The sequence below is a fragment of the Siniperca chuatsi genome, linkage group LG2, assembly GCF_020085105.1.
Source record: "Siniperca chuatsi isolate FFG_IHB_CAS linkage group LG2, ASM2008510v1, whole genome shotgun sequence".
Taxonomy (NCBI): domain Eukaryota; kingdom Metazoa; phylum Chordata; class Actinopteri; order Centrarchiformes; family Sinipercidae; genus Siniperca; species Siniperca chuatsi.
In genome coordinates this window covers 7,078,688-7,103,824 of record NC_058043.1, presented here as the reverse complement: position 1 = coordinate 7,103,824, position 25,137 = coordinate 7,078,688, and the positions used below count along the sequence as shown (strand labels likewise).

The 25,137-nt window shown below is 40.6% G+C and overlaps 1 protein-coding gene across 7 annotated transcripts in view; it reads right to left on the bottom strand.

Annotated features, from left to right (window-relative positions):
• LOC122864429 (plasma membrane calcium-transporting ATPase 1-like) overlaps positions 1-23,670 on the bottom strand; it is a 109,991-nt gene extending 86,321 nt beyond the window's left edge. Inside the window, exon 1 of one of the 7 annotated variants that reach the window (XM_044171887.1) lies at positions 22,781-23,670. The gene's annotated coding sequence lies outside the window, so the exon portion shown is untranslated. Of the gene's footprint in view, positions 1-21,252; positions 21,388-22,594; positions 22,736-22,780 lie in introns of those variants that run through there. The other 6 variants (XM_044171865.1, XM_044171895.1, XM_044171876.1 and 3 more) reach the window with 6 other exon arrangements.
• Positions 23,671-25,137: the final 1,467 nt, after the last annotated feature.

The following is a 25,137-nucleotide window of genomic DNA, read 5'->3' as shown; positions in this document are numbered from 1 at the left end:
AGACTAGTGTGCTTCCAACTTTATGTCAACAGTTTGTGTTTGGCCCTTACCAGTTTCAACATGATAATGTCCCTGTGCACAAAACCAAGTACATAAAGAAATGGTTTTCCCAGTTTGGTGTGGAATAACTTGACTGGCCTGCACAGAGCCCTGATCTCAACCCCATCCTTTGGGATGAACTGGAAACGCTGACTGGGAGCCACCAAACATCACAGTTGGACCTCACTAATGCTCTTGCGGCTGAATGCAGCCAGATTCCCAAGTCTAGCGGAGAGACTTCCCAGAAGAGTGGAGGCTGTTATGGCAGCAGATTAATGGTTTTGGAATCACACGTTCATTCATCAGTTTTGGTCATGTAGTATGTGATGTAGACTCAAGTTGAGGAATTGACTAAACTCAACTAAAAATGACTTGAACTAGTATTTAACAAAAAGGAAATTGTGAAAGGCGACTTCTCTCCTGGTTCATCTGTCCTTCACTCTGTTCTGTAAGGGAACCCTCAGAGTCAAACTACTTAACATGAATTCATACATATATTTATGTGCCTCCTCCTATTCCCACTCTGACCTGTGGGCTCTTTGAAGGGCAACTCCTTTGAAGTGCGTCAGCATCTGTGCGGTGACGACCCTCCCAATTAGCTCCGACAGCTAACGAGCTCCACAGGGCTGTGAGGGTGGGGCGTCCCGGCTTTGATACGGCCCAGGTGAAAATATCTGCAGCTGGGGTCGAAGCCAGCTGACCTCCTCTGGGCTGCATACTAACAGGTGGAGGCCCGAACCAAAAACCCTTTGAGGCTACAATCAAACACTCCTGCTGCTCTGACAGACAGGACCAGAAGGTTTACACTGATCATCAATTCTTACTGAAAATCTGAGTCTGATTTTCCATTGGACTCATAATTTTTTCCCATTTACTTTTAGCAAAGAGCTTAAAGAGGAAATTAAGTAACCAAATGAGGACTGGGCCGTGACTGTTGCTGTTTGTTAGCTAAACCAGATAGTCAGATTATCCCAGCACCATCAGTAAGAAAAAAGGTACTGTCCCATTACACTTCTGTTCTATGAATATTCACGTCAATTGAAGCCCGCATGACGGCCAAATTCAAGCATGTGTTTCCTGTTTCTGTGTGATTTCTCTCACAGACCAATGACAGTCTGTGATCCATCTGCTCAGTATTTATTTCTTACGAGGGCTGCCACTTTTAAAAAATCAAGTTAAACATGTAGATGTATGTCTGTCAAATTAATTCAAACCTACCTCTCATAGCCTATCCTAAAATACATTGTGGCTGCAGATTTGGCTCCCCATTAATTTCTGTGAAGAACAGAGAGAGACGTAGTCGCTATCAGATTGAAACTTGATCTCCAATGTCCAGCCAGTTTGAGAGGGGGTGGAAATGCTGATTATTTTAATCCCGATTAATAGATCTGCAGGTGAAATAACAGAAGCAGCAGGAGGAAAGCTGATTGGCTGCAGTGAGACAAATGACAATAACGTGTTTGATAAAACGCTGTATAATTTTTAACTTTGTGGACTGCTGTTGTTAGCCTGCTAGATATGCTAGCTCTCCCAGTTTACGTTTACAACCCTACCCACGTTTTTAAGCTGAGAGAAATCCGGTCTCTACGTGTTCTGTTCAGTCGTAGTGCCTCCGCTGCCTCGCTGTGTAACAAGCTAACGTTACTGTAGTTGTGTTTTACAAAGTCAGCTGCTGGAGTACGAGGCATGGCCTGTTGCAACTGCACACTAAGAATTTTGATTTCGAACAGATTATATTTTGAATATTTTTTCCCCCACATGTGCACGGTAGTTTGAATTTCAAATAAAAGTGACAGCCAGGGTCGCCCGGTAGCTCACCTGGTAAAGCGCGTACCAATAAGAAACTGCAGCGGCCTGCACATTATTGTGCCACAAATCATTTAGGTTTGGGAGCTTAATGACTTCCAGTAAATCTTAACAGTCTACATCGTTCAACCTGAGTTAGGTAAGGTTACATCAAACGTCAAATAAAATGGGCAGAGCAACAACCCTTTGGGTCATTTGGAGCGTTCTTCTCTAAATGTGGACTTTGTATTGGAATTATACTGAGAACAGACAAGAACACAGACTGAGAAACGCCTGTTGTTGCTATGAAAATGTGCCTGAAATGACTTTACATCACAATCACTGAGAACAGTTTCTCCTTTAAGTACATCACAAATTAGATTAACAGAATTGCGTTAGTGCTGAGTGTGTGACATGGAGAGTGCCTCTAACACGTTAGATAACAGCAGCTGTCTGCAGCTCGTTGATAAGCAGGGCACACCGAGTGGGACACGGCAACATTTCCCCATGAGGTAAATGAAGATGAGGAAGAAGACGCTGAAAATATGACAGCACAGGGCTGCAAACATCCTGAAAAGTTAACACAAAGAGACAAAACAGACTACAAGTCAAACAGCAAGCCCAGTCCCTTCCTGATGACATCAGGGAGTTCATCACTCAACATGTTACAGATATCAGAGAAGTCAGCATCAGAGTCATGGAAGGGTTTGAGAAGTACAGGACAAAGTGTGTCCATCTTCCTCAAAGGCTACCTGGCATTTGTTTGATCAGATCCCTGAAGATGGATGTCTGTCCTCGCAGTATTTGTCGTTATGGTGTGTTGCTCTTAATCAAGCAACAGCATGATAACAATGCATGCTTTTTTTAGGAAGCGCATGCGCAGAAAGAATGGAGCCAGACAGTAATCAGGTTAATCGTTTACATGGTACAGTTTTTCTTTTGATCGGTTTATGAAAAGGTTTAACCTACCCCCTGCAACTGATTGAAATTTCAGTCAGTTTGGGTCTGTTTATTCTGATTGAGGTGTTTATATGGAGCATTTTTACTCTGTTTGGGCTTTTATAAATCTGAATATCCATGTAAATGTGGCTACTGAGGCGCAGCTTGTGACATTACAGTACAACAGGTATCAGGTATCACCAGGAGACGCTTTATTTGCCTTTCACACTATTTATTTTGGAACTGATTCAGGTTCACTCCCAATCTACAGGTAACCTCTGAACACCTGTCAATGGAATATCTCTATTTGTTTTTTGGCATTTTTTTAAATGCATCAGCAAAGATGGAGTCTGTTTCAGATCACCGAGAGGTAGTACCAATATCCTGATAATCAGACTGAATCCATTTAGTATCTCTTTAGTTTTCATTATTCAGTGTGACATCATGTTCATGTTAGCTATCTTCTGGGGGGGGTGGTAAAGATGCTAAACATAGCCGTGGGTGTTTTACAACGTATCATATGTCAGTGGTGTCTGTTGCCCTTAACAATGGAGTGTAAATGCTGTTAGAGAGGCTCTGTCCCTGTGAGCTCTGCAAGATAAAATTCTGGGGAAAAACTAATAACTGTTTTGGCTCAACATTTAAATAGAGTAGAGAAGCAGCTTGAATCACGGACATACAGCACCTGCAGCTGAACTAATGAATATGTAAGTTAGCTCCTGTCTGACTCTTTGACTCTGATTGAGCTGCTTTACATGTAAACATACAGTGCTGGTCTTAACAACATTGCAGGTCAAACTGTAATGATCCATAAACAGCAGTAGGAAGCAGTTTATCTCATTGTTTGAAACTTTGAAACAGCAACCCTGTAGTAGCCTGACCACATCCCCTAAACACATTCAGAGACCAGAAGCCCCCAGACCCACTGTACTGGGAGCACTGGGAGCAGTCAGCAGCATACTGTTTTAAACCAGCAGTTGCTACAGCAGCCCAGACTTAAAGTCAAAGTGTTTCTGCTGCTTATCAAGAGGGAAATGCTGAGATGTTAGGACGGCAATCAACTTTTCCTTCCTCCTTTGCTTTGTTTTATGTTCCACAACCTGCCATAACTCTAACTTTCAGCCCCTCCCTTATAATTTGTCATTTATTAGTCATCATCACCACCAACTACAGCTAACAGCCTGCAGATTAGACATGTAACTGCAGCAGAGCCAACAGACACGATGATCTCTCTTCTTCGCTAAACTTTATTGACACAAATGTTTCATCAGTCGCCTGCTGCTATTAAACAAACAGCTGCTTCAGACCACATGATGTCCTCACTGCTGTCTGTCAGTTGTTGTTGTTGTTGGTGAGTGTCTGTTTGTGACTGCTGGTCACCAGTTTTCAGTTTGAACAGTGTCATCATGATTTCTGAAACTTAACACCAGTTGCTGTGTTGCACTCCCCTGTAGTGTGGATGACTGCAGAGCAAGCAAACTGGGCAACAACACCACCAACCTTATAAAAGCAGCTACACATGTACAGGGTTTCCCACATTGTATAAAAGCAGACGCATGCCGCCTCCCCGGAAATGACGAACTCCTTTAAAATAAATGGTTACACTTTATTCAGGGAAAGCGAGCAGAGGCGTTACATCACACAGCATTGCAAAGGCTACTTATTTAATGAGCGGGTGAATGAATGACTTTGCAGTGTCAGGAAAAAAGAAAACCTTCAGGGCTGGGAAAGGTCACGACAACCGGCCCAGTCAGTCAGTCAGGTGGAAATGTGTATGGAAAAACTAACCAATTTTCTGCAGCATAAAATGAGTCATACTTCATTTTATATGGATTTAGCTGTTACATCTATATAAATATATAAACAAACAGAGGGTCAACATCCTCCACAGGACAAGAGAGGTCGTTGCAGAAATGATGTCGTTCCGGTTGAAATATTTAGACTACTATGTTAAATTATTTCTAACCTTGTTTTTCTGCTCACCGACCCTCAAACTCTGAGAAATGGTCATGATTCTTAGTTTTTTATTATGCAGAGTTTAGAAAACCAAAATGAGTCCTTGTAAAGACATTCAGGAACAGAACAGCTTTGTACAACTGACAAACCTGGTCTATCGTAAGTCTGACTGAAGTGTAATGTTTGATAAAGTGTAATCTCCACAGGCAGCTGTCTATGTTCTGTTAACAAATCAACTACAATGATGAATCAAGGCCTTCAGTTTCAGTGAGCTTTCTGGTTTTTACTGTGGCCATATAGAGCTGCAGTGGACGGGGAAATAAACACAATAGACACTTCAGTAGAGTTTACACACCGCTAACATCTAATCTCACATCTGATGTGAATTTGACATAAGTCAGTTTTTGTGAAACCTGCCCTAAAGTTCTACTGAAAGCCTTCACCTTCATCACAGGGATCTCTGCTGTCCACTCAAACTGTCTTTTAATGATATTCAGGTGACTGTTTCGTTGTTAACTAGCAGTAGGTTGTTTTCTGTTGGACTGGACTAAACACAAACACACGGAGGAAAAGTTGGACATATACAGCACAGGCTGTAAGAAGTATATTCAAAGCAACGTGTTTCCTGTCAATCACAGGAACAAATAAAAGGGCCAGTAAAAAATCAATCTGGCCATCAGCTGAAGAAGTCAGGTCTACATCAGAGTATAGGAGTCATTAGGATGACCATTATTCATATGTACAGTGATAGTCCATCCAGTCCTGTCTCAGGAGAGTCCAGGGAGAGGACGAAGAACCCACCTGTCTAATTGATTGATTGTGCTACTGCCTCACACTGCAGACTGAAACATCTTTTAGTTTCATGTCCTCACAGTCCAGGAGTCAAACTGGGAGACTCAGACAGCAAACACATCTGTAACTGCCCGGAGGAACGTTATCGGTGGAACTCCTTGTCCACTGCAGGAACTTAACAAAACAAACCCGCCCCCAGTCAGCCTATGTTTACATTTTGTCAAATTAACACCATTGGAAATATGCCGCATTAGCTATTAGCAATCCCATGATTGAACAGACAACTAACACTAAATTACTATGATACTGAAGAAAAATGTAGTAACTTAAAGTACCTTAATTTCACAGGCCGTTGCTGTTGACCGTGTTGATAAGCGGGTCAAACGACAATAATCAACAGGAAATTGGTTATGCCCCCTCAACTCTTCAGTTTGAAAACCTCTGGTAACATGTATCTATTGCTCCTGATTCTTTTTTCTCCCCACTGTTCTCCACCCATCTTTTTTAATGACGTACATTTGAAACGGAAAAAGAAAAGGATTACACTATATGTTGTTTTATGACAGGTTTTAGTCGACTAACACTTTCTGGAACATGTTCTGTTGCGCACAACATTTGTTAGGACATTTTCTTTCCTACTGTGCATTGAAACACCCATCAGCCTCTTTCAGTCCTCAGCAGTTACACAGCACATTACTCAGCCTCAGATGACTGTTGGTGGAGCATCTTGTGACTGGAAGCAGAGTGGAAAAAAGGCCTCACAGTCTGCTGTTTGTTGGGCTGAAAACTAGTTGGACAATGCAACACCAAACATTCCTGGGTTTTATGAAAAATAACTGTTCAGGCTGACAGAGAGTGGAGTCTGAAACACAAAGCTGCCATTCATGTCAATGGGTGGAAGGGTTGTATCTACTAATCCAATCAGAGTGTGACATGGTCATATTCAGGGGAGGAATGTGGTGTGAGGACGTGACAGAAGAAACATGTTTCTGGCTCAGTGTTCTGTATGAGGATCTACAGCATACATAACTACAGTATAGTATAACATAATGACGTCAAAGTGTCTCAACCAGAGTCCTGCAGGTACCCGACCTGAGGATGCAGCAGTACCCATTCAAAGTGCTGGTAAAATCTGATTTACAGTTAAAAATGAATTAAATGCAGTGGGTCGTGGGTAAACAGGACAAACAAATACAGAAAAAAGAAATGAAAGTAATGTCTTCTTACAGCTTAGTATAGTTTTTCTACTAGTATTTTTAGGCACTTTCTGAAAGTAAAGCTTGATGATGGAGAAAGGCTCAGGAACAACTTTTAGAAACTGGAGTTAAAAACTGTACTGGATGAGATAAGTTGTTGTTTAGCAGGTTGGATTTGGTCTGGAGAAAAAAAAAGACAGAGCTGTGCACAGGTAAAGTTGCTTGGTAAAACCAGGCAACCTCAAGTGGCAACCCACTTGAGGCTGGCTCCAAAAGCAAGTCAATCCCCATGTTAAAATGCCCAACTTTACAGCAGAAAAAAACGTGTTTACGGCAATAGCGGTAATTCTCTAATTTCCCATTCATGACAACTAATTAACTATTAAGGGCGGACCGCTTTGAGTGACAGGTGGGTGACCTCTCAGGTGGTTTGCCACTAGGTGGTTTCATTAATCAGGCTTCATTCGGCCTGCCTCAGCTCCACCTCTTTACCCATTTTTGGATTAGCCGGAGACAGGCACTGCCAAGATGGCAGTGGACCGGTGCCGCCCACTTTGAGCTTCACAACGACTCTTCAGAAACCTATGGGTGACGTCACGGACACTACGTCCATGTTTTGTACAGTCTATGGTGAAGATATGTAAAAGCATGTGATTATGTTTAGAGATGCTTTTTCTTTGTGGACACGCGTAGGACAGTGAATGCAGCATCTGCTCTGATCACCGATTATCACAGCAGATCAGTGCTGTTTGTCAGGTCTGTATCTGTACACCAGTAACAGCAGTAATCATGCAGCAGAACTGTGTGCGTTACATGTACGTGATGGAGTGTCCTTTATTATGAGGTTCATTTATTGTAATGTCACACTTTAATAAACCTTCTGAACAATATAGATCAAATCTGCACAAGCCCAAAAAGCATGTTGGTGTATAAACGTCTCCACTTAAAGTTAAGAAGCGGTCTGTTGTTACAGCCTCACATTATCTTACACACATATCTTAATCAGTTCGACACAATGAGGTTTTCAGATTTGACATTCCGGGGAGAAAAAGCACTGGTATCGGATCAACGCCCTGAGTTTGGGTCGGAAAAAGTCAGATTGATGCATCCCTAACTAACAGTTTAATTAATTTCTCATTTAACTCCTTTCAGAGTCTGTACTTGAGAGGACTCTTTGGCTCCTTTCAGCACGTTCACCTAAACTGCCACTTCAACTTCTTTCAGTGCTTCAACTTCAGCTTTTACTACCACAGAAATACATTTCTAAAGCCAGACACTTTCATCTGTAGCTAGTAAACACACAATCAGGAGTAATTTGGGGATCAGTGTCTTCTGAAGGACACTTCAACACATACGAGGTACAAGAAGCTGGAAATCCAACCACCAACCACACAATGTATTGATAACCTGTTCTTCCACCTGAGCTATAGCCACCATATTGATTAGAAAATGTGTTTTTTTGCTTAGACATATAGCATCAAGCTCCCCCTATGCTGTTGAAAGCAGAGCACAACAGTAAGTCATGTGAAACTGTCACTCTCATGGGCCTCTCCTCCACCCTCTTCTGCACGTTTTTTTCTGGTGAACTTTGAAATGAAAATCCACTTCAGTTTCATTGAGCACGTGATCTCACACAGCTGAGGCCAGAGGCTTGCTGACTGTACTGAGAGTCAAACTATGCAAAACACAATCACAGGTCAGAAGAACAAACCTCCAGATCTGATTCTGATCCTCAGAGTCAGATGTCACTGAGTTATAACGACATTTAGAGTTCAAGAAACTCAAGTGGAACAGCTGAGAATAAATTCAGCCTTATTTTTATTTTTTTTTAAAGGTTGAGATTTTTCCAAACACCAGAGGAGCAAGCAGGTCCCTGTTCCTTTTTGATGTTTTTTATGTTTTATCATATTTCATCTTGTCCCAATTTGGAGCATCTTGACTGTGACAGCAGAGTGTGTTCAGATCTGAGCTGTGTGTGTCTGTGTGTACGGGCTGTGATGAATGGCTGCATGCTGATTGTGTACAGTCACGGTGGCCAAACAGAGCCACGCCCAGCTCTCCAACACAAACACTGCATTCCAGTCTACTCCTCGTGCACACAGACCAGAAACCAGGACCAGGACTGATGTCTGAGCAGGATTCAGACCTGGTAGACAGAAGTAGTGTGTGTGTGTGTGTGTTGCAGAGTTCCCTGTTGGCAGAGCTCCCGGTCAGCTCCACATCACACTGACAGGAGGACAGAAAGCAAACCACAGCAGGGACTCTCTGCAGCATCTGCAGTCTGAACAGGAACCAGGACTGACTGTCAGCAGGGTTTCCCCACAAACCCTGACTCACCTCATCTTGTGACCAGTTCTGGCGATGTTTTAAAAAAATGAAGGAAAATGGGTCCATGGCTGCACTGCCAAAACAAACTCATTAAATAAATGGCATTTGCAATGTACGTGTGGAGTGGGGGGTTCTCTGAATAATACATTAAATTGCAAAAAGGGGTTGGTATTAGGGGTGTGCTCTCTTTGACGCATGGTCCACAATGCAATACAGAAACAATACAGATGTATTTGTAACAGTACGATACGCCACAGTTTAAAGTCAATTTAATAATATTGCGTATTATTAATATTACTTCACTACTTCACTAAGATTTGATATTTTTTCTTGGTCATAAATTTAACTATTACTTCAGAGTAACTGGATATTCCCTAATATTCGGTTTGTGGTGCCACTGGCAGAAATTGCAGACACCTGCCCTTAATTTTACACTGATTTTGAGATCTTTGGTTACAGCTCACCTCACCCTTTCCCAAAATGTATCAGTTAATCTTTACAAACATTGCAACATGCTGCTCTGATTAATTACTGGGAAGTTGACGTACATTGTGATCTATCAATAAATCAGCTGCTGAGCAGAATCCAACACATCTCATCTCGTTATCAACGCTAGATGATGGTTTAAACAGCCCTCATTCATTAAAGGTTCAGAGCCATTTAGTGTGTTTGGTTTGCAACCATTTGAATACCGCTCCCTCATTCTGGGCTAGAAACTATGGTGGGCGTGAAACTCGCAAAAAACGCAAACAGCCCTCTCTAGAGCCAGTGTTTGGTTTGTCCATTCTGGGCTACTGTAGAAACATGGCGGTGCAACATGGTGACCTCCGTGGAAGGGGACCCGCTCCCTCTGTAGATAAAAACGGCTTATTCTAAGGTAATGAAAACACAAAGATTCTTATTTTCAGGTGACTATACACTAATGAAAACATTGCTCCATTGTTCGTTTTCCCTGAACACATTTTCATAAAAATGTAATAATTTCATCTGATGTTAGTGGAGTCACTGTATATTTAAGGGGAGGCATCGCCACAAACATTGTGGAAAACTGCGATATTCATTTATTATATAATCGGAAAAGTTTCAAAAAAGTGAATATAGAACTGAACTGAAACGTGACAAGCTCACGCACACACACACAGCACCTGTTGGCTATGTGAGTATAGGGAAGTGAAATCTTGTCTGTTGCCAACACAACATGAGGAAACCATCGAGCCCTCACTTCCTGTTGGCTCTCCATCCACCCTCCATCTGCTCACTTCCTCCTCTGACCGATGCCTTTCTCTGAATATCTCTTGGGAGGATACACTCACTCACTCACACACACACACACACACACACACACACACACACACACACACACACACTCCACTCCATCATTAGGATTTTAACGATTTTATACTCTTATCGGCTCTTTTTCATTACTAAATTCCAATTCCGCCATCGCCGTGTACATGTACATCCGGCCTTCCCTGTCTTCTTCTTCTGTTAGGTTTTATAGCGGTTGGCACCCATAAGTGCTGGACTGTCCCTTGCCCCATCTATTCCAGTGTTGCCATGGCATGTGTGGAAAGGCAAAAGACTGAAATGGTACTTAATGAAGCATGTGTGAATAGTGAAAATCACTAGCGGAAAGGACTGAAAGGTTATCCCAGTAATTTAGTGGGAACTATGTGTGAAAAAGGCTTATGAGTAAAGACTTCAGAGCCTGAGTGGAACCTGGTCCTGCTGTTGGACCCAGATGTAGTTTACTGGTGTGTTCTTAATGTGTTTAAAAGCCTTTTATGTTTTTCCATCTTTGAGTCATCTGACTCAAATAAAATAAAACAAATAGTCAACAATTTTCCACATTTTCCTGGATGCATTAGGGTTGGGCGACACGCCGATATACCCTGCAAGATTATATTAATTTGTCAACTGATTTAATATAATTTATGCATCAATGTGCTTTGATTTGTCAGGTTTTAATTTGCTGGATTAACCAACAAGATATTTCTGTCACTTTCTAAATTGACTTTCCAGAAAATGTATCGCATCACAATATATATTGATACAAAATTCAACATAGTGTGATGAAGGACTTCATCCATATGTAACACTCCTAACATGTCACAACCTTAATTCGTGATAAAAGATGTAAAAATACCCACACCACAATCTTCTTAAGGTAAAAGGTGAGAATGTGAGCACACCAGTATATACATGTGTTGAGACATTATCTCCTGATTGGATCGTTGATAAACTAACTTTGAGAACAATATGTTCATTCTTCAATGCTCAGGAGTGATTACACAAATGCAAAGGAATGACAAACACTGTTAAAGTACAACACTAAATGCAACCACACACATACACAAACACACATAATTAGATTTAGACTAGAACAGATTTAGGATGCTGGGCTTCTAAACAGTTACATTTAGACAGCGATGAAATAATAAACCACTAACTGAGTCAGTTCATTTGCAGCTCTGTGCTGTGTGTTTCAGTTCTGGCAGCCTATTGGTAAAAAAAAAAAAAAAAAAAAAAACCTCTCTGCGCTCTGATCCACACTCTCTCTCCTGCAGCATCCCTCTCTTTATTCTCTCATCTTTATCAGTTGTTAACATGCTGCAGAGGGATGCCAAGTAAGCTGCCAGCATTAAATACACATACACACACACACACACACACACACACACACACACACACACACACAGTGGACTACAGAATCCGCACCTACACTGGTCTAAATTACACAGCTGCAGTCCGTTTACTGCAGTCTATTACATATATAATACATGAAGTTGAACATCAAGGAACTTTCAGACAGCGAGCGGCTGCTGTCCCTGCCTCCACTGCTTCTGATGTAAACATGACAGCAGCCGTTTCTCCTTCGTTCCTATTGCCACTGCCGCTTTCGTGAACAATATCAATATATCATGATATCAAATTATTTACATGGTCTGAGATTCTGTAAATGTACTTTTAGATCACACGTAAGTACATATTTTGAAAACATGAACAACCTGAGGGATTATTGCGGCTCATCAGCAGATCAATCTGTGGAGACTGAATATCAGCTAATTAAGCTTTGTTGACTGATAATTATTGATCCTCATAGCAACTGTTGACACACATCAATACTGTTACAAGCACAGAGCAGCGAATACACTCACATGTAACATTCCCACACACACACACACACACACACATCCATCCATGTGTGTTAGTACACAGCTCAGCTCACTGCAGCTCATCACATTCACAACAAGCTTCAACACCTCTCTGCACCAACGGCTTCATCAGGATTAAGACACACACACCCACACACACTTGAACGTGCCACAGCAGCACCTTCACCTTCAGGAGGTGAGAAAAGTTATTTAGAGCACCAAGACGGGCAAAATTAGCTAAAACAGACACAAATTCCAGACATCCTCATTTAGGATTTCAGATAATCAATATATGATGAATGATAATAGCGCACACACAGATTGAGCTATTTAGAATTCAGTTATTTATTTCTGAGTTTATTTTGTTCTTAACTCTTTACTGATCAAATTTTTGTTTTGTCATTTCTATTCTCATATAATCAGGATTTCCTTTATAACCCTGTGGTTAATTAGTTTTACTTTCCCTCTTTTCTGTTTTTTGTACCCTACTTCTTGTTGTTTTCATGTGCTATTTGTGTTATTAGTTTACTTTATTCTCATGAGTAATACTGTACATATTGCAGATGGAAGGATGCATGAAACCAGGAAGTGACAGCTCCCTTATGACATTGGTAAGAAACAAACAGCAGCATCACGTTTTTTAATGTTTGGTTTGTTATTGAAGATTAATCGTTGCTTCCTCTTCAAATTACGAGCTTTTCAGTTTGGGCTTCATGTTGATGTGCTTACCTCAGAACCTGATCCGTTTGTGTCAGATGGCCATGGTTTCCACTTGAATGTGGTATACAAAACAGCAAAAGGTGTTTGTGTCGACCTACATTGATGTTAAAAAACAGCAGCCAAGTTTTACATCTCTGACCACATCTCTATTTTTTCCGTGATTCAAAGAGGTCTGCTGTCATGCTCACTGACGACTGTTTCCCTGGATGGAAAAACTACTGACCAATCAGAGTTTTGTGGGTGGGACTAGGACTGGTGATGTCATCTTCCTGTGACAGAGCCAGAAAAATGTCTTCCAAGTGTGGATGAGATGTTTGCAGCTGTACAGGTTGTTGTACTTTGACTTACAGAAACAACAACTCTTAAATCAACATATTTCTTTGATTGACATGTAGTTTAGTGTCACTGAATCCAAACATAAGGGAGGACTTAAAAAAACGATAGGTATCAAATTACAGACATTGCAAATTACTTTCTGACCATATTTAAATCTTATCATTTTCAATAGTCTAAATCCTAAATAATGAGACTAAGAATGTCTACAAACACCAATGACATCTAACCAGACATTCAAACAACCAATCAACCCACAGTCCAGTCCAGTTATTATGGCTGATCCTACTTTGTTGTACATCATTTTGAAATAAAATAAAACATTTGAGCTGGACTGAATCATGTATTTGTGTGAGTGACAGGTGGGGAACTGTTTGCAGTTACTGGGAATACAGCATACAAAAGGGTACGGTAGCTGGTTTCAGATTTCAGATTCAGTTTCCAAAATACCCGGATTCATTAAGCTCTGTCGCTAATATCTTATCAAACTTTTTATCTATTCTCACTGTTTTTTACTACCTTTCCCCATCACTGGCAGCAGATTATATCAGTTGTATATAGTTATCGTTAATTCCATAACAGTTTAAATTACACTTTTGGCTGTTGTCCTGTTAACTCGCCCCGTGCAGCCGTCTGTACTGGAAAGGAAACATCATTACCAGTCTGTGGCGAGTGTGTAAATGTCAGGAGAATCTCTCAGTTAAACTTCTAATCATATGATATCAATTTGTGTGAACATTGTGTGAATCAGGACCTCCGGTATTTTGATCTGACACATATTTAATCAACATTTCATATTTTCTGCTGCTCATCTCATTTTCAGGTTGGAGGTACAGGTACCATTAATTAGGCCACCAATAAAAACAATAGTCTGTTTTCTCAGCCAACAAAGATGATTACAGATCTAAATTGAATCTTTGAGTTTTAGTTATTTCTAAGTTACCTGAATATGATGAAAGCTGAATCTAATTAGATTTGATAAGCAGATTTGATAAAATGCAATTGAAGCACAACCCTCCTCTACTCACAAATACCGCAGCTGTAGGTAGTATTGATTCAGTTCATCCTTTTTAAAAATGCTGTTGTTGAACGTTCATCCTGCTGCTCAAACCCTCTCTCTCTCTCACACACACACACACACACACACACACAAACTCCCACGTTCCCACCCACTAAACACCTGCCAACCATCACACACACACAGTCATTATGTAAGTGTGTATCAGGAGGACACTCTGAGATGGTCCAGTTACAATCATCAATCCTGCTGACGCCTCCACGTCATCTGTGCGGATATTTCCAAAAAAAAATTAACCCACAACAACGAGGGGTCTCCAGTAAAGAGGAATCCAACACTACGATGGGGACACCCGGGATCCATTATTGTCACTCCATGTCCACTGTCCACTGACCAGAGGAACAATGGTCCTCATCTATGTATTTAAAGTGTTTTGTAGTCAGTTTAATCCATGGTTAGTTTAGCTTCACCAGTCAGTTAACTGCTAAGGGAGCCTGAAGCATCAGCACTGTTGCTATGGTTACCTGCACTTTAACATACAGCACTGAACAGGCCTTAAATTTGCATGTGTTGCACATTCAGCTGGTGCACGTGAGATGGAGTGCAACAAAGACAAAATCATCAGTATACATTATAATCAGCGTATTACTAAAAACTTCAATATTAAAACTTGAATTAAGACTTAATCTTTAAAAATAATAATTATATTTTAGGAAAGAACCTGACCTGAAGCTGCAGTATGGGCACTTATTTAAAAAACACCGGTTAAACTTCAGTCCCCATGTAGACCTGAAATGACACCTGCCAGCCAATCAGAAACAAGTATTTTACCTGGCCATGGTTTGCTGTAAATTCTCAAATTAAAGCCGCTATTCAAACAAAGGCCCAAGTCTTCTCATTCTCATTGAGGCTTTCCAGATTAATTGAAGGTTAAATAGATAAATAAATAAAACGTTACACACAGTCATATTTCAGCAGTTCCCCATTGCAGTGGGGTGAACTCTTTCCTGCCAGCAGGATTATAAAATGATGATGAAGGCCAACAGCTCTATTATAACCACAAACACTGAGGCTCTGCTGAGCAGAGAGCTTCCATATCTTAAATATAGGACTGAGCCATTAATAATTGATGTGGACTTACATAAGTGTGCGCTTCTGGATCTGGTTCACAGGCAGGGATTCCGTCTGCAGAGGGGTTTTCACATTTCACTGAATTTTAAAAAATCTCTGTCCACACCAGCATAACGGCCAGCGTGTTTGGTCGGTTCGTTAGGTCCCAGCTGTGAACGACACCGTACTCTGGCTGCTACAGGAGCGTGAGTCTCTGTAGGTGTAGGACTGTATGGTGCCGACACAGCGATGGATCATCTACACCCATCGTCTCCATTCTGATCAGAAGAAAAAAAGCCTCTAGACTGGATTTACTCACTCGCAGGACTGAATGGTTAGTGTTGGACTGTGCTTATGACACTCACACACACACACAAATATGTCAAGGTCACTCATGACACGATACTATCACAATATGTTACCCAAAGCATCATCACACAGGATGAGGCATGATACACACCGTGAAACTATGCAAATTGGTCAGCCGTCAGAGATTTTGCCATACCATTTATACAAAAGGTATCAATCCCTTTATTGTCTCTGATTATAATAGTCCAAATGATAATAATGAATTGACTGCAATGTGGAATCACTACATATATTGTTATTAGGGCTGTAACTAATGATTATCAATCATCAGTTATTTACTTGATTAATCAACTAATAGTCTACAAAATACCAGAAAATAGAGAAAAAATGTCCATTACAGTTTCCCTGAGCCCAAGTTCTGTCAACAAACTGCTTGTTGATATTATGCTATACAATTACATATAGATATATATGTGATAGAGGATTTTTTACCAAAAGTGCCCACCCCTCATACAGGCGATTCTGCAGATATCTAAATATTGTGTCTGTGTTACATTGCATTTGTGCAACTGATTCTTATAATGGAAAGATTTCTCAAAATGTATGAGTCAATGATATACAGCGTTACTCACAACAGTTAGCAAGTTTGTCATTTCAACTGTAAAAATACAGTTTAAATGAAATATTGATTCTTCAGGCTGAGTATAAAGACTGACACAGTAAAAAGACAAGCAAGATATGTCACTTCTCATTACTTTAGTTTTTGTACACGGTCCCTGATAACTACATGTAATTAAAACTATTATTTTCAGTTTCCCAATTTTACTGACAGCTGTGTGAGCATTTTTAAACACACAGTATCATCAGCATTCAACCGTTAAACAGTCATAAACTGACAAAAGACTGTCAGTTCAGAGTTCAGCAGTGAGGGAGGAAACTGTTCTGCCACAAAATCTGTTAATCAAGTCCCAGATGGTTTCGACTCCATCTGGGGTCTGAAGGTCTGAATCCCTGAGATCATAGTGAAACACTTGTGTGCTGCCCATAGACTGTATAGAATATGGACGTAGTTTCTGTGACGTCACCCATAGGTTTCTGAAGAGCCAGCGTGAAGCTCAGTGCGGTGGCTCCGGCCGTCGCCATCTTGGCAGTGCCCGACTCCGCCGGCTCCCGGCTTATCCAAAAATGGGTGGAAAAGACGTGGAGCGTGGGTGGAGCTGAGGCGGGCCGAATGAAGCCTGGTTGCTGAATCCAGCCACCTGTGACGGCATCCACCTGTCACTAAAAGCGGCCACATCCTTAATTATGCATAATTTTAAGCCTTAATATAATTTAAATGGGTGAGTTATATAAAAAAAATCACCCCCCTCACAGTTGTCATGAAGGGGGAAATTAGTTATAGAGACCAACACCATTTTTTGTACCAGGTTGTAGACATTTTTATTTCTGCAGTGAAGTTGGGCATTTTAACATGGGGCTCTATGGGGATTGACTCGCTTTTGGAGCCAGCCTCAAGTGGCCATTTGAGGAACTGCAGTTTTTGGCACTTTGCGTTGGCCTTGGTGCAGCCTCATTGTCAATGTAGCAGGTTAGTCTGAGATGTTGAAACTTCAAACCCACTTCCACCAAAAACCACATATGCAGAAATAAAGCTGTGTTAATGCTTAGATATACATCAGAGGGCCATTCAGAATTCATAGAACTGTGGTTGCACTCTAACTCTTTTCGTAATGTGGAAACCTGCCGAGGAACAGCTCGTCTTTACACTCCGAATGTGATGTTGCTGTGAGCCTCTGGGACGTGGAGTAAAATACACAATCACTGATATTTCAGAGATATTGTTTTGATTTTAGAGGACAGAATTACTGGATTTTCTCTGTATACAGACAAAGAACTGCTGTTAAAATGAACACTATAGACTAGAATCAACAGATAATAAAATAAGTAGCCTGTGCATATAATTTAATCACTCCAAAACAGTGGATTTAGTGGACAGAGTGAGGGCTTTTTATAGAGCCGCCATTTTGAAACGAACATTTGACACAAAGAGATAAATCCATCAGCGAAGAGGAAACACAGCGACCAGTTTCTTCAAAGACAACAGCCTCAGTCACCCGCAGTTCACAGCAGCCACACATCAAATCATCATCGGCAGTCCTTGATGGACAGCAGGTAAAACAGAAGCACATCCACGATGGGCTGAATGGACATTTCAACAACCAGTGAGACACAGAACTAAACACTAGACATTCAGCATCTCCTCTTTTCTGTCTGTTTGTCAAAATGCCTTATGGGAAATGTAGGAGAATCACTGCTTTACAATGAAGAACACAAGGCAGGTTGAGAGAAACATGATACAAATGAAACAGAATAGAAAAACTTGAATTAATGCTCAATGGGGGGAGCCATTTGTTCATCCACACAGAACAGACAAATCTATTTAAAAATTAAAATAAATAAAGAGGACACCAGGAACCAGATTTAAGCCACAACATGAGCTTTTCTTTAATGTAACTCTGTCTCAATTACTGATGCAAACAAAAGGAGCTACTGATAGAAGTCCAGCTGTTCAACATCTAACCTTAAAACTTGATGCAGAAATGTGTGTCCATCTGGTGCTTATCAAACTAACATCAGTCAAGTGTGCAATTTTAATAATCAATTAACAATTTGAGTCATTTAAATATACCAGACACTTGCTGGCATAGTGTTCAAAACATAAAAAGTTGCAGCTTTTGTCTGTTCGATATCATTAAAAAACTCAACACTTTGGATTTCACAAACGTTTGTCAGCCACTGGTCAGCTGAGATGACACTAGAAATTTTTAGTGACTGTTTTAATTGTTTAATCAAAAATGTGTTATTATAACAATAGTATATCACAGAGCTAGTAGTTTACCTAAAAGTCAACACTTTACTGTCCCTTCAGTAAAAGCACCTGGTGTGTCGGTAACAGGTAAGAGAGGAGAGAGTGACACCTGGGATTAACACAGAGCCTTCTTCAGTAAAGAGTCTGCCTGACTGTAAATAAATCAAAAAGAAATATTAAATCTACTCTTCTTGCTGCTGCTGAAGGAGTCTGAACCTCCTGCAGGTCGTTAAGAGGACAGACACACTGAGTCAGCACCTCAGTCACTTCCTGTGGTCATCAGGACTTTAGCAGCAACTTCAGACACAAACAGAGCACTCATCTGTCTGCCGGTAAACCTGACTGTATGTCCATGTTGAGGTTGGAGAGATAATATTTATCAGAGTGAAAGCTATATTACTTTCAGACATTGCTCGTTAACTTCGGCAGCATGTAATGAAATACAACTACTTTGCGTTTGCTTTGGACCAATTTGCTGGCTCCATCCATCCATCTATTATCTATACCTATCCATTATCCTGCGCACGGTGTCGGAGGGCTGCAGCCAATCCCAGCACACAGTGGGGTACACCTGGACAAGCCGCCAGTCTATCACAGGGCTGACATATATGCTATAAAGTCTCACATAAAAGCCAGTATTCAAATAATCTCAAACAAATAAAGGCTGATTGCTAGTAAAGGGGGGGTTGGAATTACCTGTAGCCTACTACATGGTTCACATGATAAATTCAGTATAATGTATATCGCCACAGTACAGTCATGTCTTACTCATCACTTTGCCTTTCTCTTTTTAAAACTAATACTGTTTTCATTCACGAATAACTTCAAGTCTTTCCATGTTGTTGTTTTTCTCAAATCCATGTTAAGCTACTACCATTGAAACGTAACACTTCCTCCAGGTTTTTCACATTAAAAGCCAACCAATTAAAGGAAAGCTGAAAGTGGAAACCACACCCATCCAGCACAAACCGGCGCTGTGCCAGTCTGGTTTTGGTTTTGGGGTGCAGCCACTCATACACTCATTAAGTGTAACTGGAGACGTTCATATGCTAACATCAGGGTTCTCCCACAGCATGTTAAACTGGAATTAGGCCTCCTCGAGCTGCAGGTAAGAAAACCTACATGAGTGTCGTTCAGACTCATTTGTGTGTGTGTGTGTGTGTGTTTCTTCTATACATTTATAGATTGAGGGTGTAACGTTTGTGTCCACTAGAAAGCGGTGTCACCTTTAGCAAACCATAATGTAAAGAAAACATAGAAGAAATCGGGAAACATGACCATCAAATTTCGGTGTAAACAAACCACTACATCCATGGAACAAACGTGAAGGAATTTGGATTTATCATTGTAAATAGGAACGGGACAATAACAAGATGGGCAACGATGTTAAGTGCCTTGAAGAGGAATTTAGTTTCCTATGCTCTGCCAGAAGATCACTTATGGCAGTACTATGCTGAAATGTAACTACGCCCAAACTCCGACAAACAAAATTGAGAAAACTTCCGTACAGGAGGTGTGCGCGTCAGCTCCTCTGCATAGGTTCACAAAGACGTTTATCTCCACATAATTCCAGCTTTATAGCTAGGACTGCAACTAACAATTATTTTCATTCATCAATTAATCTGGTTAATATTTTCTCAATTAATTGATTAATTATTTGTCTATAAAATGTCAGAAAATAGTGAAAATGTCCACCACAGTTAAAGGTAATTTATCTGACTAACTGCCCAAAAACCCAAAGAAGTTTACAGCGATATAAAACAGAGAAAAGCAGCAAATCCTCACATTGGAGAGGCTGGAATTAGCAAATGTTTGGCATTTTTTCTTGAAAAATGACTTTAACAACTAACTGATTAACAAAATAGTCGCCAATTAATTTTCTGTTGATCAATTAATCGACTCATTTCACCTCTAGTTACAGCGGTCGTAGGGCACCTTGCCTAAAGCAAAGACCACCTCTGCTAACTTCATAAAAAATAAATATACTTTTATTAAAAATTAAAAGCTTCAGGGGAAAAGAGCAGAAGTGTCATTTCTCACAGCAAATGCCATAATAAGTAGTGAAGCTAATCGTTAAGGCCGTCATCTATTAACTAATAATATCACCAGATGATGCATCAGGATCTGGGCGGCAGACCACCTCAGCTGAACCATTTCATGTCATTGTCAGATTTGAATAGTATATCGTCCTGTGAAGAAACCCACAGACTCCCACACATCAGTGTTAATCACGTATGCTGACTATTGAAATCCATCTCTGATATTTTACCTAATGACGGTCTGAGGACCGAAAACACCCTATTGCCCAACTCAACACCCATATTGATCCGGTACATCAGATCAGTGCGTCACCAACTATCTGCTTTCTCAGTTAAATTCAAATGAATATAAACAAGCTTTGGTAGCAAATGACAGCCCTGTGGACTCACAGCTGGTGAAATGCGATGAATTCATCAGTGAAAATAAGCACATTTTATCAAAACTAGCCATTTTCCCTTTGGGATCCAGTAAACAACAGAGTCACTGTGCCACCGCTCACCTCAGAAACACCTAAAATTCAACCTATTTCTATAAACGGACATTAAAGTTTTCCTTTGCTACTGATTTTCTTTGCAAAGAGCTTCTCCTGTTTGGTGAATTTAGCAGCAGATGAAAACAGAAGGAGCAATGCCCTCGTTTGGAGGTCACAAGCTGAGGACTCACCATGAGCCAAGATGCGGGATCCCCCCTCCTTCCTAACGCAATAAGGCAAGACACACCCAGATAGAGATGGGAGGAGGAGGAGGAGGAGGAGGAGGAGGAGATGGATGAAATGAGATGAGAGGAGCAAAAGAAGCAGAGCCGCTACTGGTGCTCTGCTCATCCACCCCTCTTAGCAAATGACGTAAGGACGATTCTTCGCGAGCTGAGCGAGCACGTTAATTAAAATAAAACGGACCCCCCCCCCAGTCATTATGATAACCTGAAAAGCATAAGTACTATTTATAATGTGAGTGTTAAATGTGGACAAACCACTCCAACAAGCTGAACAAGCTCATCCTGGAGGCGCCGCATTCATTACAGCATTATGAGGACACCACAGTGACACCAGAAACACACACACACACACACACACACACATCAAAACATGAGCAACAACCGCAGCAACCAGTGTTCGCTTAAAAAAGGGGCCTGTTTTTTTTTCAAGTTACAAGAGACCGTTTTCTTTTGGTTACCAAGGGAAATATCACTCGGGTAACAAAACATTGCAGACAGAGACAATGAGCAAACTGTTTCCAGACTCCCGGAGACATCCGCAGGCGGTCTGACTCCGACCTCGCAGCCACTGCAACAGTCGATACGTGCCGTTCCGTCGCCCGGGGAAACCCTTCACAACAGCGCCATTCACAATCTGACTATTTAAATTACATTTCCTTGTTAGACAGTGGACGTGAAAATTGTATACATCTTGTATAAACCTATTCGCAATCACTGGAAACAGCTCTTCAATTCGGCATGCATCCACCACACATACAAACATGTTGTTTCACTAAAATGTTAACTTTACCAACTGACACGCTCTCCTGGCTGGAAAATACACAGCCAAGTCTAAAAAGTTGATATTTTATCAAAATGAAGCGCTATTCGATCTATCATACGCGTGTTCATTTCTAAACGACCCTACAAACGCCACAGCGTGTGTTTTAACAGGCGTTGTGTGATCAGTCGAAAAGCGATGTAAGTTGGCGTTTAACCTCCACATTTTTTTTTTTTTTAATGGAGACTTGACAGCGCTGACTGCAGACGAGGAAGGCACGTATCGGGGCTGTAACGTTAACCGAGCTAACTGTCGGGACGTTTGACTGGAAGAAACGGGAAGAAAACGTGCCTCGGGAGTTTGTGAGACACCGTTGAGCTTAATCTCGCGGAAAACACAATAAAAACAGATGTCATAATGTCCCTGAACAGGATAGTTGCGCGTTCACACCTGTGGAAAATCCCAAATTCGCCTGTAGTTGCTAAAGAGTGGGTGTCAAGGTAAAGAAACAGCAGTTGTGAACGTTACCCGGATGCTAAGCAGTGCGGACAACTACGGAGACGACAAAACACTCAAAACACGTTTAAAAATCACTTTAACGGGCACCGGCAGACAAACGACGTTGTGTCTCTCGCCTTACAGCCAGGCGTGAATTGAAAGAAATCAAACTTGTGGCGAATAAAGTTTGAAAAACACGAGAGAAATAGACGTTACCTCCACTCGAGGGGTGGCGTGGGGAGGAGGAGGAGGAGGAGGAGGAAGAAGAGGGGGGTCCTCGCCCAAATCACGTCCTGTGCTTGTGTTGGTGAGTCTTCAGGTTAGAGGGGCTCGTCCATTCCCCAGCAGGGCTCCAGCTGGACAACTGCAGTGGTGGAAAATGACTGACAGACAGGGGGGGGGGGAGACCTTCAACGTCCCTTTTTTGTTCCGGCGTTTAAACCAGTTTCTTTGACAGTAATTGCATTCGCGGCGGCATCAGCTCTGGTCCTGCAGCGGCAGCCCCGAGGAAGGAGAACAAACCAGATCCCGAATCAGTCAGAAATGAATCCGTTAAAAGGAAGAAGTAAACCCCTTTCCTTTCTCTCTCCTGGAATAAAAGCAGAGGAGGGAAAGGCTCTGATAACAAAGAGCAGATCCAGTAAATGAGGTCTGGTGGTGTGTTTGTGTTGGAGAGCGATGGGTGGGACTGTGGGGAGGGGAGGGGGACACATTCAAACAGGACCAGAGCAAAGACCCAACGTCCGGATCAGCGTCTTTTCCTGGCTAAGCAGGGGAGCCGAGAGAGAGAGAGAGAGAGAGAGGGAGGTGTACTGGTGCTGGAGACCGCGAGAGAGGGAGGGACCAGCCCGGGATTGCCCTGTTTTTAAGGTGGATCTATGAGTTAATTAGGTAGTCGTGCAGAAACAGAGCCCTGATATCGAGAACATGAGCCCCCGGGGTGAAGATCCAGGATCAGACTTGAGCGGAAGAATCATCTGCGAAAAAAAATAAAGCAATCCACATCTGGATCTATGCACGTATGGAGGCTCAGAGGATCAAACGATGAGACGCGAGCTCATTTGTTATTACATTGTATCTTCTTATTTTGACGTATTTTCTAAGAGGATACCGTCGAAATAGCCATTGAGAAAAAGTCATTATATTTCAAGAATAAAGTTTTAATATGTCATGAATAATGCCATAATGTTTCAAGATTAAAATAATAATGTTTCAGGAATAGAGTCATATTATTTTCAGATAAAGGTCGTAGCATTTAGAGAAAAAAAAGTGATAGTATTTCTAGATTAAGTCCAGCTATTAAAAAAAAAGTTGTAATATTTTGACAATATTTTGAGAAAAGTAGTACTAAATCAATAATATTTAAAGATTGACATATGAGGAAAAATTCGTAGTATTTTGAGAATAAACTTGTAATATTTCGAGATTGAGTAGACATATTTTGAGATAAAGGTCGATTGGCACTGTTAGGGGGGGATTTTGAGGATAAAGTCGAAATATCCTACATTGAGAAAAAGTCATAATATTTCAAGAATAAAGTTGTAATATGTCATGAATAATGTCATAATGTTTCAAGATTAAAATAATAAGGTTTCGAGACAAAAGTGATAGTATTTCTAGATTAAATTGATGTATAAAGAAGTTGTAATATTTGGACAAAGAAGACAATATTTTGAGAAAAGTAGTACTAAAGCAATAATGTTTAAAGATTAAATTGACATAGGAAAAATTCGTAGTATTTTGAGAATAAACTTGTAATATTTCAAGGTTGAGTAGACATATTTTGAGATGAAGGTCGTAATATTTCAACAAGTTAAATACTAAGATATTAAGAGGGAGGATTGCCACTGATTTCGAGGATAAAGTCAGAATACATTGAGAAAAAGTCATAATATTTCAAGAATAAAGTTGTGATAGGTCATAAATAAAGTCATAATATTTCAAGATTAATTTCATAATGTTTAAAGAATAATGTCATATTTCAAGAAAAAAAAAGTCATGTTATTTCCAAAAAAGGGTCGTAGTAGTTTAAAAAAGTGATAATATTTCTACTTTAAGTTGATGTATAAAAACATTGTAATATTTTGAAAATTAAGTGTTTATATAAATGAAAAAGTCATAGCCTAGTACTAATATTATTTTGAGAATAAAGTTGAAATACATTGAGAAACAGTCATAATATTTCAAGAATAAAGTCGTCAAATTTCAAGAAAAAAAATTGTTTATTATTTCCAGAATAAGGTCATAATGTTTTGAGATTAAATCAACCTATTATGAGAAAAAAAAGTCTTAATAAAGTAATAAAGTCATAATATTTTGAGAAGAAAGTTGTTTATATTTGTATATTTAGTGAGTGCTGGGCTGGGTCAGGAACTCTTGTTGATGTGTGCCTGTAAAGCCCGTTGAATGTGATACTGGGATTCACAAATACAGTAAATGTTACTTGATGGGATACTTGAAGGTGTACTCTGGACCAGTGTATGGAGGCCCATTCATGCCAGAAAAATAAATTAACAGATGAAAAGTTAGGAAGGAAATATCAACGCCTGATAAAACCATGAGTTAGTTTCATC